This window comes from Chionomys nivalis, chromosome 25, assembly GCF_950005125.1.
Source record: "Chionomys nivalis chromosome 25, mChiNiv1.1, whole genome shotgun sequence".
Classification (NCBI taxonomy): domain Eukaryota; kingdom Metazoa; phylum Chordata; class Mammalia; order Rodentia; family Cricetidae; genus Chionomys; species Chionomys nivalis.
In genome coordinates, this window is record NC_080110.1 from 9,693,859 (window position 1) to 9,709,720 (window position 15,862).

The following is a 15,862-nucleotide window of genomic DNA, read 5'->3' on the forward strand; positions in this document are numbered from 1 at the left end:
TACACTCATCATCAATAGTTCAATGATGTTTCTCGATTTTACAGTGGAAGGAAAGTGGAGTGGGAAGTCCTTCTATATATGTGTTGCTTTTGTTGGTTAATGAATAAAGAAGCTGTTCGGGCCTATGACAAGGCAGAATAAAGCCAGGCAGGAAATCTGAACAGAGGTATAGAGAGAAAGTAAGCAGAGTCAAGGAGATGCCATGTAGCTGCCCACAGAGACAGGCAGCGGAACATTACCCAATAAGCCACAACCTTGTGGTGATACACAGAATAATAGAAATGGGTTAATTTAAGATGTAAGAGTTAGTTAATAAGAAGTCTAAGCTAATAGACCAAGCAGTGTTTTAATTAATATAGTTTCTGTGTGATTATTTTGGGTCTGGGCGGCCGGGAAACAAACGAGCAGCCTCCCACCTACAGGAAGCATACCTGGATAACTATTCTGGTCTGTTTCAGCACAGTATCCAGTAGGTTACACAGGTTTTTCATCAGCCTCTTCTAGCATAGACTCCATGAGATGAGTTTCCCTCACCGTAGGCTACCGTGAGGGTCATGAACATACTCATGTCACAAGGCTAAGCTGTTTGGTAGGTTCCATGGATTTTTCTACTTACATTGTTCTCAGCTTGCCCCGGGGTTGTCTGGATGGAACTCAGTGCTGTGTAGCTGGTAGATTACTTCTGTGGATGTGGGTAAAATGTCAACATCCTATGTTTGGTTTCTATGACACCCAAATGGCTTTCAAAGTTGAGGCATCATACCCTGAACCGTTGGAAACTTCTACATGTGTGTTTTCTATGATACCCTTCAAATCCTTTGTGTATCAAGCAAGGTGTAGACCAATTGCTCTAATTTTACATAAATATTGTTTGGAAGGAATGAAGTCCACTGTGGTAGGTAGATGGTAGCCTGCCCGGGTGGGAATCCTTAAAGGAGGTTGGGAATGGGTTGTGCCCACTCTAGGCTGTTTGCGTCTACATTATATTCTCTTTAGTATCTTGTGACCTGAGAGATGGAGGCAGGCAGTGGAAGACCTTCTGCTAACAAACAGAACTCCTAGAAGATGCATATCTTTAGGATGTTCAGAGAACACACTCAGATTGTGGAGCAAGGGGAAATTCAAAGTTGTGTTTTTTTTTTTTTTAAAGTAAGATTGAACATAATTATGCTGTGTGTGTGTGTGTGTGTGTGTGTTGACTTGGAATGAGAGGCAGTTAAGTAGTGCCTGGAGCTGCAATCCCAGACAGCAGTGTTGTCCAGAACTCATCCCCTGACTGAAAGCCGTGCTTTGGTATCTAAAATGCTTAACTTCAGTGTTTGCAGTTGTGTCTGAGGTCAAAAGTCTCTCTGTCTGCATTATAAACCTAGCCTGATCATCGCGAAGGCCCCAACTTGACTTCAGGTCGCCCGCAATGTACTATTTTAATCTCACTAATTGGAACAGGTGGCCTCTGTTTGCGGCTGAATCACTGGTTGGCACGGATTTCCATTTATCTGACAATATGAGGCCCATTCAGTAAGAGCTGCTGATTGTTTTGGCATCAGGCAAAGCGCTTGCAAGCCCAGTGAAAAAGCACGGGGGGTGGGGGGGGGTCGCCTCGGAGGAGGTGGAAGAAACACAGCAACAGCAGCATGCTCTTCTAAATGGGATGCACAGCACTCGTGGAGACGGTGGCTCTGGGTAACATGGCCAGGTACTGAGGCGAGGCGCTCATGCGTGCTCTTCTAAATAAGGAGGTCTCCTGTGCATCCTTTGACTCTCCGCGATGAGTTGGCCGGCTTCGGGAGGACCTTGTGATGTTTTAGTGTTTTCAGGCGTGCCGGCTCGGCTCATCCTCAGGCATAGGGTGAGGGGAATGCCCCCGTGACTCTTCTTACCCCAGGAGCTCAGGCAGAATTTCTTAAGACACGTAAAGCAGAGCTGACCTGAGATTATGAACTTTTTATCTTTACAGTCAGCATATGTGGTAGGCGTTGCATCACTACGATAAAACGCCGGACATTAAATGCAACTTAAAAGACGGGGAAGGTTGATTTTGCCCAGTTTGAGAAGTTTTGGTCCCATCGATTCTGGGCTTATGGTGAGGCAGAACATTGTGTCAGGAGGAATAGTTGGCAGCGAGTGCCCACTTAATGATGGCCAAAAGAAGGGACTAGGGACCAGTGACAATCTCCCAGAACATGCTTCCTGTAACTTACTTCTGCCAGCTAGACCGGCCTGGCCCTCCAGAAGCAGCCGTTCTTAACTGGTGGGTCGCAACCTCTTGGGGTCATACGACCCTTTCACAGGGTCACCTAAGACCTTTGGAAAACACAAATATTTACATTGTTATTCATAACAGTAGCAAAATTGCAGCTGTGAAGTAGCATGGAAAATAATTTTATGGCTGGGGGCGTGGTCACCCCAACATGGGGAACTGTATTAAAGGGTCGCAGCATTAGGAAAGTTGAGAGCCACCGTGCTAAAAGGTTCCAGACCAGCTAGGATGCCAAGCATTTATTTAACGATGAGGGAACATTGGATATTCAGACTGCTATAATGCATGTTCATAGTGTCATTTCAGGGTATAAACAGGGAATCCCAGCTTCTTAACCTGATACCCAGATTCTCTCAAATAACTGCAGTCCAGCACTTGACCTGATTTCCTCTATAGTGACTGGCAGCTCCCCCATGCTTGTCGATACCCTTCCCGTACTCTCTAGGGCCGTGGTCGTGTCCCCTTCACCTGGGCATGGAGGCCGACACATGGATGAGACCTTGTCAATGTTGAATGACTGAATACAGATGGTATATGTGTTGGGGAGCAGCAAGGTGGGACTGGAAAGGCTGAGAAGCATGTGTTGCTTTCAGTCTACCCATATCAGTGGAGAGGAACTGGTCCTGATTTAATTGCTGCACAGGATGCCTGTGTGTGCCTATCCCAAGATGTGCTTATTAGCCTTCTCTGTGTTGGAGGACTGTCTCGCTTCCAGCCCATGGTAATTAGGTATGTCAGCAACTCGCACGTGCTTCTTTTTGACACGTGCATAGCATAGGCTGGGCGCTGAAGTGGTTTGAACCAAAGAACACCTGCGCTGCTGCTTGTGATGTCGCCACACTGAGCATGCACCTTTGCTGTGTAGAACATGAGGCACTACAAGTGCACAGTGAACAAACAAACAACAATTTATAGACCTGCCGGGACCCTCAGCTCACCCATCTCAAGACCAGGTCTTCTTAGGGTTTTGGTTCCTGCATGTCCTGCTGATATGCTAGGTAAAACTGGTCTCATATTAATTGAAGTTTTTCCTGTTTCAAATGAGGTTGGGTCATTGTGGTGGTTTGAAAGAAAATGGTCCTTATCATAGTGGCACTATTAGAAGGTGTTGCTTTGATGGAGTAGGTGTGGCCTTGTTAGAGGAAGTGGGTCACTATGGAGGTGGGCTTTGAGGTCTCATATATGTTCAAGCTGTGCCCAGTGGTTCAGACCACTTCCTGTTGCCTGCCGGTCAAGATGTAGGACTCTCGGCTACTTCTTCAGCACCGTGTCTGCCTGAAAGCCTCCGTCTTGCACCATGATGATAATGGACTAAGCCTCTGAAACTATACGCCATCTAACTAAATGTTTTTCGTTTATAAGAGTTGCCATGGCCATGGCGTCTCTTCACAGCATTAGAACTCTAACTAAGACAATCGTATTTGAAAATTTTTACAAGAAGTTTCTAGGAACAGTAGTGACATCCCCCTGTACCCCTCAGCCAATTTCTCCCGATAGTTAAGTCTTACAGAACTGGGTAGCCTAATAGGTTGTTCTTCCATAGACTCAGAGCAAGTGTTTGTTTCTGAGCCCTCTGTTTGCCTATTCTGACCACGTACCCACTCATCTTCTGAACAGATTTGCAGGAGTCTTTTAACTACGGAAGAAGTTGCTGTACAATACCGCTCTCTGACCTTATCATTCCCGACCACATTAATTTCTCTCATTATATAACAATTGAAAGAGATTGTCTTCGGAACAAAGCCTGCTTAGTGTTGCACATTTTCCCTGGCTCGAAGTCCAGGTATACCACAACCACACCCTCCACTGAGACTTTCATCAGTCTGAAACCCAAGTATCAGCTAGGACCGAAGTCTCAAGGGACACTGCTCTGATCCTTTTGCATGCTCTCTGGTTGTTCCCAGAATTATGTCTCTTGCCACTGCAGGACAGAGACCCTCAGAGGCTGCCCACCATTCCCTGTCACTTGGTCCCTTCACAATGTGGCAGCCTGCTTCTTTAAGACCTCCATAGTCTCTCCATTACGTTGTCTCTCTTACCTCTAGACCCTCCCTTAGAGAGCTCACTTGATTAGGCTAGGCCCAACGGGTACTACACTTTGATTAAAGTCAACTGATTAGGAGTCTTAATTATGTTTGGCAAATTCTTTCCCCTTTGCCATAAAAGATAGCCTAGTCGTGGGAGTGAGATCCCATTTTGCTCTCAGGTTTCCTGGTATCCAGGGCAGACAGGACCATATCTTGGAGACTGTCTTAGAATTCTGCTGATTATGCTCATATATGTTCTTTATGGGTGGTGGGGAGCATGGAGCTAGCATCTCAAAAACACTGGGCAATAGCAGAAGTCTTACCATGCAGGCATTTGAAGGTCCTTAGGCTTGGAGATTTGAGGCATGGCCTTTGTCCTTTACAAGAGGAAGGTGCCTATGTTCTGCTGGTGCATTTTATTTTTGTTTTCCTGCATTGGGATTTTGGAACCAGGTAGAATCACTTGGTTGCTTTTCAGATGCTCAAGCACTTTTTTTTTCTGCATAGTTACCTGTTTTTAAAAATATACCGCTTCCCATATGAACTAAACTTTATTATTTTGTCTTCCCCCCCCTTTTCTGTGAGTTTTAAAACTAATGAACTCAGCTGGTTGTAATCCTGGTACATTTATTCTGGATTTTCACCCTCCCACCTCCTCCCGCAAGGAATTGAAATGAGCATTTTTGAGATCTCTAGCTCATACATTTAGAAGATTTCAGGCAGGCACAATTCCAGTATCGTTTACAACAGTGGAATGGGGGTGGGGATAGTAAAGGTTTGTGCATTCGTGCGAGCGAGCGTGTGTGAACTGCCTCTGGGGCGAGTCAGATGGCTCAGTGGGTAAAAGTTCTTGCTTTGCAAGCCCGAGAACCTGAATTCAGTTCCCGGAACCCACAGGGGGAAGAAGCAGCAACCTCTGACCTACAAAAACAAAACAAAAAAAACCGGCTTCTCAACAAGTATAATAATTGTCTGGTTGCTATGATAAACTGCTTGATGGGGCCAGACCAGGTAATTCCTGTAATCCTAGCATTGGAGATGCAGAGGCAGGGGGATTACTGCCCAATTGAAGCCATCCTGGTTCATATAACAAGTTTCAGTCTAACCAGGCTACATTGTGAGACTCTGTCTCACGGAAGTGGAGCAAACCCGACAGAAGCAATTTAAAGGAGTAAGAATTTACTGTGGCTCATAGTTCGGGACAATACAGTTCAGTCACAGCGGGGAAGGCGTGGCCGCAGGAGCGGCGTGGTCTGTGGCAGGAGCATGAGGCAGCTTGTTAGGGTTACAGACCAGGAGGCAGAGAGCTTAGGCTAGAAGTGGAGCTAACCACGTCTCCGTCCTGCCTCCCAGCCATCCATCCACTTCCTGAACTAGGTTCCACCACCACTCAGCGGTTCTACACCCTCCCCAGACAGGTGACTAAGGGTTCAAACAGGAGCCTGTGGGGGTCATTTCGCATTCAAACAATAACGAGTTTGTTTAGCATTTGGAGACATCGCAAGACTTCAGGTCTGGAGGTAACATGCTGTTTCTTACCTTGTTCTTATTATCTGTTCCCCGGCACCTGGCTCAGTATAAATAAATACTTATATGGGGGTTGTTTGGTGCGCCTGTGATCACTGAAGCTCTCTGCCTACCTTTATCACAGTTGTCTGTGCCCAGAAGCTAACGCTTACATTTATTTCATAACTTGACCCAGGAGCATTTTCAGGTTCGGAGGGAGTGTTTTCATTGTGTGTGCTTTCATGTAGGGTGCTGGGCTCGCAAAAGCCCCCCTTATAAGCAAATCATAGATATTTGTTATACAAAGCCAACCAAAGCCTTCCTCCTGTGCTGCGCGGGAAAGGGGCACGCACTGAGTTGGTTCTTGTTCTGCGTCACGGGCCACTTTCCTTCAGGTGCTCCCAGGAACAGTTGGGGACACTTTCTCATAGTCCCTGCCCTGCTGCTGAGAAGTGGGAACACTGTCTCCTGCTGTTGAGAAATTTGACCACCTCTGTGAGGCAGAAATCAGATGAGCATAGACGTGTGTCCTTGTCTCTCTTTAAGTTGTCAGTTTTAAAATAATTCATATTTTGGAATGATTTTGACAACAACGAGTTGATAAATAATAAGCCACAATTGAAAGATGAAGCAACCCCTTCTGAATACAAAAACTATTTTGTTTCCTCATATTTGGGGCATTTCAGAAATCTCAGACATTTTGTCGGTAGACGCTACTCCTAAGTAATTGCTTCTTAGTTTGTTTGCACAACAGCTAAGATAAGCCTGACTTTTTTTTTTCTTTTTCTTTTGGCAGCTAACTTATTAAACTCTCCGTGGATTTTAATTTTCTCGCGTTTATGATTGCTTTGCTTGTTGAATTTAATTTAAGGTTGAAGTTATTGCCCTGTGGATGTAAATGCAGTGATATCAGATTCTAGAATTCTAAGGGAATGACATGGTCCATCAGAAACAGTAACTATTATTTAAGAAAAGGGAGGGGGTGATGTAAATCTCACAAGGGGCATATCAAATTGGTAAGCCAATGCTTTTGATTAAATGGTAAGTTGGCAGAATTATTCATGGCAACTAAATCCTCCAGATATGGGGGAATTTTTTTTTTGAAAAAAAAAAAAAATATATATATATATATAAGATCCCCATGTCCCTACCTCCTGGTTGAACCTCCTTTAATCTATTTCCCTGTTTGCATCAGATTCTAATTACCAGTGGCCGCAGCTGTGTGGGTGTGGTCTCCTTCCCTGTTTCCCCGCAGATCTCCATCCCTCAGGCTGTTCTGTATTGTCCTCCTGCACACGTCTTTTTTTTGTTTTTTGGTTTTTTGAGACAGGGTTTCTCTGTGGTTTTGGAGCCTGTCCTGGAACTAGCTCTTGTAGACCAGGCTGGTCTCGAACTCACAGAGATCCGCCTGCCTCTGCCTCCCAAGTGCTGGGATTAAAGGCGTGCGCCACCACCGCCCAGCCTCCTGCACACGTCTTGACACATCTAATGGACTAATAGTTAATGTATGGTTGCTTGTCTTGTACTGTTTTTCACATAAACAGTATCTCTGGAAACTTGCCCCTTTTCAGCACTGGGTTTTGTTTTTTTTTTTTATATGATTTCCCTACTTTCCTCCTCCTCCCCATCTCTCTTAAACCATTGTGCATTACTTCAGTACACACAGGAAAGGGGGAAACAGAGTGTGCACAGGGAAGTTCTAATGGTGAGCTTGTTCTGAAGCTTTTTATAATGACATGTGCTTGTGTGTGGGCACTGTGTGAAGGTCACAGGACTACTCCACCTCTCTCGTGTGGGTCCCAGGGTTTGAACTCAGTTCATCAGGCTTGGCAGCAAGCGTCTATTCGCTAAGCCACCTCACCCTTCTACCATCTAGTCTTCAATTGCTTTCCCAACTGCTTGTACTTACACACTGGTTTCTGAACTGTGTTGAAGTATCTTTAATGGGAAAATTTTATATTCATAGATTGTGTGCCTAGGTCTTGGGATAGTATTTATTTCAAATATGTGTATTTTAACTTTGCCTGAATTGGTTATTCCGTGTGTACCGAGAGACAGTTCTCAGATCTGGTCAAGACTTCAGCTCTACCCCCCCGTTAACATCTGTAACAATTGATGTCAGTATTTTATTTATTGAGACATAGTTCACATAAGTAAAATGCCCCCTTTGTAAATGTTTATGGATTCTAATAAAGGCAGAGTTTTGTCATCTGTCACCAGTTAGGATATGGCTTACTCCCAACACTTCCCAAAGCACCTATTTAACAGCCTTCTTTCTGCTGTCCTCGCCCCTGCCAGCCATTGACCTGATCTTTGACCTTACAGTTCAACTTTTCTAGAATGCGGTGATACAGTATCCCACACACACACAAACACACACCATATTGCTTTGTTAAGTATAGCATAATGCTTCCGTAGTTCTTCTCCCTGTAATACCACTCCCTGCCACACACCATTTTCTCTTGCAGAAGGGTCTCAGTAGGTAGCTCAGGAAGTCCTGTGAGCTCACTGCCCTGCCTCAGCCTCTTGAATGCCGTATCCCTCCATGCAATGCTCATTCTTCTTTATTGATGAGTAGTGGCCGTATATTTTTCAGAGGACTCCAGTGAGTGTGACTGGACAGCAGTGAAGAATGGTGAGCTGTCATAACTCTGGAATATGGTCTAATTGTTCTCTTCTGTGAATACCTCAACACCATGAGGTGCTGGGGGGGTTCAATTCATAATCCTGTTGATGTTTAGGCCTTCTGTGACTTCAGAATATAAAAGCATGCATTAAAAATTATTATGTATGCTATGTGAGAGCAGAGCCTTGTTTTGTCTTAGTCTGTTAATTTGCTGGCTTTGTTCTAGCAACACAGTATTTCAGTTGGAAGTCAGAGGCCGTGGTATCAGCAGGACTCTGTGAAGAGGCCTCCTTCCTGAAATAGCTGCCACCTAGCACCAACCCCCATGCACCACCCCCATGTCTTTACATCCTCCTCCTTCTTATGCTAGTTTGAATGAATTTGGCCCCCATAATCTCATGCAGAGTGGCACTACTAGGAGGTGTGGCTTTGTTGGAGTGGGTGTGGCCTTGTTGGAGGAAGTGTGTCAGTGTGTGTGCAAGATGTGGCACTCTGAACTGCAGCACATCTGCCTGTGTCCCACCACGATGATAATGGACTAAACATCTGGACTGTGAGCCACCCCAATTACATGTTTTCCTTTATAAGAGTTGTGTGGTCATGGTATCCCCTTACAACAATAAAAGTCCTAACTTAGACACTTCTATGTGGCTGAGTCTAAATTTTCTCTTCTAAGGGCAACTTCATATTGGATATTTTATAACAAGTCTTCAACAACCTTAACTTGAAATAGTGAAATTCTGAGGTACTGGGGATTTTTGTTTGTTTTTGTTTGTTTGTTGAGATAGGGTCTCACCACGCAGACCTGGCTGGCCTGACTTGTTTGTAGACCAGGCTGGCTTTGAGTTTACAGAGGTTCCTGTGCCTCTGCCTCTTGGGTGCTTTGCTAGAAAGATACAGCAAAGACACAAGAAGAAAATCAAACACCCAGATTTCCACGCCCCAGCAGTCACCCGAGCACTTACAACTAGGTTTCTGGGTCACTGCTCTGGAGATATGTAGGAAGTTCTGCCTGTTGATTGGAAGCAAAGACTCGGAATCATCAAATTAGGCTCCAGTTACAACCTTTCCACCTAATAGTGGGATCTTGGCCATGACATATTTAAAAAAAAAAAAGATTTATTTATTTACTATGCATACAATGTTCTGCCTGCAGGCCATAAGAGGGCATCAGATCTCATTACAGATGGTTGTGAGCCACCATGTGGTTTCTGGGAATTGAACTCAGGACCTCCGGTGGAGCACTCAGTGCTCTTAACCTCTGAGCCATCTCTCCAGCCCTGGCCATGATATTTAACCCATTTGAGCCTCAGATCTTCATCCACAGCCTGAGTACCATTGTCTCTATCTGGTATTGCTGTCAGACTTGCTTTACCCCCATATGAAGGTTTTATCACCCTGATGTAAAGTATTTAATGATATGTCAAGGTTGTCTGACAGAGTTGACAAAACGGCTTATACGATATCACTTTTATTTTAAAGTGGTACCACAAATAGGATATTCTTAGCGAAGCTGGCATAGTTAAGTAGGTGTGCCATGTTAGCCCCATAGTAAAGCACTTGGGCACTCGTGGAGTTTTGAGCAAAGCGGAACAAAGGGCGTCTCCCTCGACCTCGATGTACATTTGGAAAATCAGCCAGTGTCCTGGGACGTAATATCGTCTGTAACGCCGTAGCTGCCTGGCTGATCCCTCCTTTGACTCCCGGTGTAGGTCAGTGCTCATGATTGGCAGCCACAGGTGGAAGTTCTTAGTTGTAGGCAACCCAAGCTCAACCCCTAGAGCGGAGCTCTAGAATTCCCTGGGACTGGCTCTCTTCTCAGACCGTGCATCAGCACCACCACCAGCGTCATCATTTTGTGTCTGTACTTTTGTTTACGGGTGATTTACCTGCATGTGTGTCTCTTCACCACCTGTGTGCCTAATGCCTTGCAGAGACCGGAAGAGGGCATCAGATCCCTCGTAACTAGAGTTACAGGTGGTTGTGAGCCTCCATGTGGGTACTGAGAATCAAACCCAGGAGCCAGGAGCCGTCTTCTTGTCCCGGACAGGGTGTTTTTGAAGCACTGTCCACTCCAATCTCAGTAAAAACATCAGGAGAGGCTGCATTGTCTTTGAGCTCCCTTCATTGCCCTCGGGACTTCACTTTGTACCCAGCTGTGTCTGAGACCTGAGATCGTCCCTCATGGAGCTGAGACAACAGGCCCGTGGGTTGATACGGACGCTGTAGGTGGCCCAGACTGTTCCCTGGGGATCTCTGCCTTCACGTGATCTCCTCAGGGAAGAAATGAAGCTAGTCCACCCTGAGAGGCCATAGGTCAGAGGAATGGTGTCACCTTCCTTTCATATGAGCACACCCCTCTTTGTAGGGGGTCTCATCGTTTTTAGGACATTTGTGGGGGTGGAGGACAGATGGTACCGATTTTCCAAGGATCTGGTTACCTCTGATTAGCCGTTAAGTGTGTGTTCTGTATATGCGTGCATCTGTCTTTTCTGTAGCCTTAAACGCTAAATCCTGGTAGTATAGGTAGGTTCTCTGGCTTGACTCAGATGGAAGAAGGATGCTGCAGGAAGGGAGGAGAGAGGATGTCAATTGTCATGGCAACAGCAGGTTTTTATAGTGGAACACTGCCTTTGTAACCCAAATCCGTCACCTTTTTTTTGCTAACTACTGAAAACAGACCAGCACAAACTCGAGAAATTATAGTACCGTCCCTCAGTGGGGTTTTATTTGCTCTTTGGAAGAGCCTGACAGTGATTTCAGTCCCTTCCTAGAGTTCCAGAACCAGAAGGCACCCTTTATTTACATGCCTAGAGGTTTTATGAAGTTAGGAGCTTATGACTTTGCAGGAATTATGATGTCATTCCCACTCGATCTCCAGTCTGATCTGTAGGGCGCTTAGCATGGGACCCAGAGTCAGACTGACATTGTTTTCTGTGACACAGGCCCCTCCCGGGGAAAGTGTCCCATTTCCCACTTTTTAGCTTTTGGTTTGACTTTGTTTTTGCTGTCTGAACTTACATAGTCTTGCTTCTTCACCACCCACGAGGCTGAGATACCTAGAGTACCTCATTCCTGTCAGGCATTGTGTAGGCAAGTCCAAAACCACTGTTAGCTGCCTGAGACCTGCTACAAAAATCAAGCCCTCTGAGCTCCTTTAGGAGATCTGGGGAGGGTTTTAGGGGCATGCGCAATGCAAGAAAACTCCATGCAAACAGGCAGAGCTTAACTAGGGAAACTAGAGGCCGGGTTTGGTGCCCAGGGAGAGGGCTTTTGTTGACAGACGCTTGGAACAGAGAAGCTGAAACGTCTGAGGCTGAGAAGGCGGACTGGGTGAGGATAATAGGAGTAAATCTGTGCAAGGAACACTTGCAAGTGAAGACGTGTAGACAAAGGGGCTTACTGTGTGAGTCACTGCATCACACTGCAGCTTCCATGACAAGATTTTTAATTTTTTTTCCCTTCTCTCTCAAATTTTGTTTTATTTGGGTGGTGGTGCAGGGGCAGAAAGTGTATACGAAGGGATTGGGGAATGAATGGGATCAAGATGCATGATGTAAAAGACACACAGAATAAATGAAAGAAAGCAAAAACGTATGATATATGTGTATGGATATGACATGGCAAAATACATTAATCTGTCCAATGTGTGATGGTTTTAATGAGAATGGCCCCCATAGACTCATGTATTTGGATCCTTGGTCCCCAGTTGGTGGAACTGTTTGAGAAGAATTGGTGGGTGTGGCCTTGTTGGAGGAGGTGTGTCGCTGGGGTGGTCTTTGATGTTTCACAATCCCATGCCAGACCCAGTCTCTCTCCTTTGCCTCCAGTTTGCAGATGCAGATGTAGCCCTCAGCTACTGCTCCAGTGCTATGCCTGTCTGCTACCATGGTCATAGAGTCTAACCTTCTGGAACTATACACCCCCAATAGACTCCTGCCTGCCTGCGGCCATGCTCCCCGCTACCATGGTCATAGAGTCTAACCTTCTGGAATTATACACCCCCAATAGACTCCTGCCTGCCTGCTGCCATGCTCCCCTCTGTGATGGTCATAGAGTCTAACCTTCTGGAACTATACACTCTCCAACAGCCAAGTTCCCTTGGCTGTAGTGTCTCTTCGCAACAATAGAAACGTAGTGAAGACATATAGTCATGTTCTAAGACCCACAAGGAAAGAAGGAGAGAGACAGAAGGCACTACCAAGCTGTTCTTTTCCTCCCCTAGAGTCTTAGCCTATGGAATTCCCTCCACAAACCCATGCCTGGAGCTTTCTTGTTCTGGGATTCTTGGCCCTATTAGAAGAGAACATGGAGCGTGTGTCCTTGGCAGGGATGTTGAGATTGGTGGTAACCATGTGTCCCCAACATGTGACATGGAAGGGTGTCTTTTATGGCACTGAGTTGAAGGATGAACTCCTTTGAACCCCTTAAGCTGGCTCCTTCCTGCTCCCCGTTGCCTGTTTGTCTCCTGGTCATCCCCTGCCTCGGAATCAGGAGAATAATAAATGGAGGTGACAGGCTCAAGTTCTTTCCTATAGTACGTGAATGGATTGTCAGCTTTGGAGCCTCATTCATAATGTCCCAAACATGTGTCTGTCCCCTGTGATGTTCTAGCATCCTTAAGTGACAAGACAAAGACCCCACTGTAATCTGGTGTTTGTTTGAGTGGGCTGAGGCAAGCAAACCAGATCCACAGGTGAAATCCATGCATGTTCAGTGGTAGTAATATATAAAAAAGCAAGCCACACAGTGGTGGCGCATGCCTTTAATCCCAGTACTGGACAGGCAGAGGCAGGTAAATCTTTGTGAGTTTGAGGTCAGCCTGGTCTACAGAATGAGTTCTAGGACAGCCAGGGTGGTTACACAGCAAAACCTTGTCTTGAAAAACAACAACAATAATAATAAAAAGAAGATGGAGAGGCCCAGGTGGGGCTAGAGAGGAGCAATTAAAAATCAGAGACCCCAGGAAAGCTTTTTGTAGCTGAGACTCATGGAGGTGCCACGCAGGAACAGCATCCCTGGATAGGGAGCAACAAGTACAGAAGCTTGGGCGCAGGCATCTGCTGTGTTCCAGGAACACCAGGGGGCATCATGGCTGGAGCCAGGTGGGCAGTGGGTTGAATAGAGACACTTGGGACCTGAGAAGTTGTGGGGGAAGCCAATTCCCGACTCGGTATTTTGCAAGCACAGCCTTGGCTGCTGGGTTGCAGAGAGGTGAACCCAAGGAGACCCCTGGGGCGTGGTTATAATGACTTCGAATGACAGCCAAGGGAACTGTGAATGGTCAGTGCTAAATCCAGCCGAGGTTAGAGCCAGTACAGAGGGCTCTGTCTGGTAAACCAGGGACAGTGCAAGGCCAGGGCTTAGGAGACACTGGCCCCTTACAACTCTGTGAAACCATCTAAGCCCATCTTGAGCATCCAATTCCTCGCGTAAGAGACAGCTATTTCCCCATGAGCATGTTGGAGTCTTGTGTAAGCTAGTGCTTAGGGCTCTTCCTCGACTCCCTTTCTCAACTCACAGCTGGCGTGGGTGTCCCTCCACCCGACCTGGGCCAGCCTCTCCTGAGCCTTCACACCCCTTTAACTTGTAGTTTAATCTCCCCCAGCCCAGGATTGCTGTCTCCACTGCAAAGTGGACGTGTGGGGTATCAAAAACGAGGGAAAGCAAGGAAGAACGGGAAACATACATTGAGAGTTTCACACATAGATATTAATATAATATTGAGTTCACACCTTCCAACAAGCCAGCAAAGTCTGTCTTTTCAGAATTCCGTGTTTAAGTACACCAAACAATTAGTTAAGGCCTTGGCTCTGATTTTGATTTAAATACGTCTAATTAGGGAAGGCATGTACCCTGATTTCCATATTTTAAATCTTATCTTCTCTCTGCTTTTGGCTCGTAGAAAATATTTGTTCAGAGATGCTAATTGGCATATTTGCTTAGGTCTGCTTGAAGAATAAGTGGGTTTCTTGTTGTTAAAGCAGGTTTCATTAATGTCCTAAGGAAAATTTCCCTCCATTTTGTTGTTGTTGGTGGTGGTGTGGTGTTTTCAAGCAAATTAAATACATACGGCGGTAATCGCAAGCTGGTGATCCACAGGTCAGTGTTCACAAAGTGGTTACCACTCTGTTGTCTACTAAGTTTAATTTTATCTTTTTAAGATTTATTTTTATTTATGGGTATGTGTGGGGGTTGCATGTGAAAGCAGTGGCCACAGAGGTCAGAAGAGGGCATCCGATCCCTTGCACCTGCAGTTAGAGCCAGCTGTAAGACCTGAGCATGGGTTCTAGGAATCGAACCTAGGTCCTCTGGAAGAGCAGCACATGCTATTAGAGGCTGACCCTCCTCTCCAGCCCCTTCTGCCACAGCTAAACGCTTCCTCTACCCATTGGATCGGCAGAAAGGCTCAATCCTTGCATAGCTTTCCTCTGTCAGAAAATCTCTGCCTGTGACAGGTTTATCGATACAGTTTGATTTCATGGGAATGGCTGTGTCCTTTATAGTTAGAGCTGGCTTTATAGGTTGAGTGTTCCCCAGGACATCTGTTGACATCCAGACCTCCAGTGTCTCACAGCGGGACCTTATTTGGATGCCAAGTCTTTGTAGAGTAGCTGAGTTAAAAGTAGATTTGTAGAATAGACTGGAATCCAGTAGTACTAATGTCCTTGTGAAAAGCGTCATTTGGATACAGTGTCAGGCACGCACCCAGGGACATGGCACAGAGACCAGGCTGTGAAGACCAAGGGTTTGGACAGTGAGTCTACTTACCAGCCAAAACGTGCATGCCTCAGACAGCCACAAAGAGAGGAATCAGTGTCTGACGTCGTCAGAGGCGCTCAGCCTCTCTCTTCTTTGATCTTGGGCCAAGCCTCCAGCACTGTGAGCAAGGAATTTCTGCTGACTTAAACCACAGAGTTTGTGGAACTTTAGAGCAGCTTTAGGAAATAGATATGGCCAACTACAGTGATGTCTTGTTTTCATTATTTTTTATTATTGTGTGTGCAGGATTTGTGGACTGGGGAGGTGTTTGTATCATAGCACATTTGTGGAAGAGGACAGAGGACAACTTTGTGGGGTCAGTTCTCTTTTTCCACCTCTGTGTGGATTCTAGGGATGAACTGGGTTCCCCGATATAAGCAAACCTTTGCTCGCTGACCCAGTGAACTAAAGGCATACCAGTACCTGGCCCCACTACAGGTAGACATGGAAGCGGCCCCGATAGCCGGGCGGTTCTTGGTTGGCAGATGGCTCTCTGTGGCCGCTCCATTGCAGCTGTATGATTCACCATCTGAGCAAATACAACATTTTAATTTGCTATTGTAGATTCACGGAACCCCAGGGATACGTCCATGGATGGCTCCGGTTTGCAATATAGGAGTATGGAAATTAGAAAGCAGCTTGTCCCTGAGGAGACGGTTTTTTTAATGGTGCTTGCTGATA

At 45.9% G+C, this 15,862-nt stretch overlaps 1 protein-coding gene across 4 annotated transcripts in view; it reads left to right on the top strand.

Annotated features, from left to right (window-relative positions):
* Tmcc3 (transmembrane and coiled-coil domain family 3) overlaps positions 1-15,862 on the top strand; it is a 251,321-nt gene that overhangs the window by 190,454 nt on the left and 45,005 nt on the right. The window contains exon 1 of one of the 4 annotated variants that reach the window (XM_057757875.1): positions 5,796-5,807. The exons of the other annotated variants lie outside the window; for them this stretch is intronic. The gene's annotated coding sequence lies outside the window, so the exon portion shown is untranslated. Of the gene's footprint in view, positions 1-5,795; positions 5,808-15,862 lie in introns of those variants that run through there. 4 annotated transcript variants of the gene reach the window in all.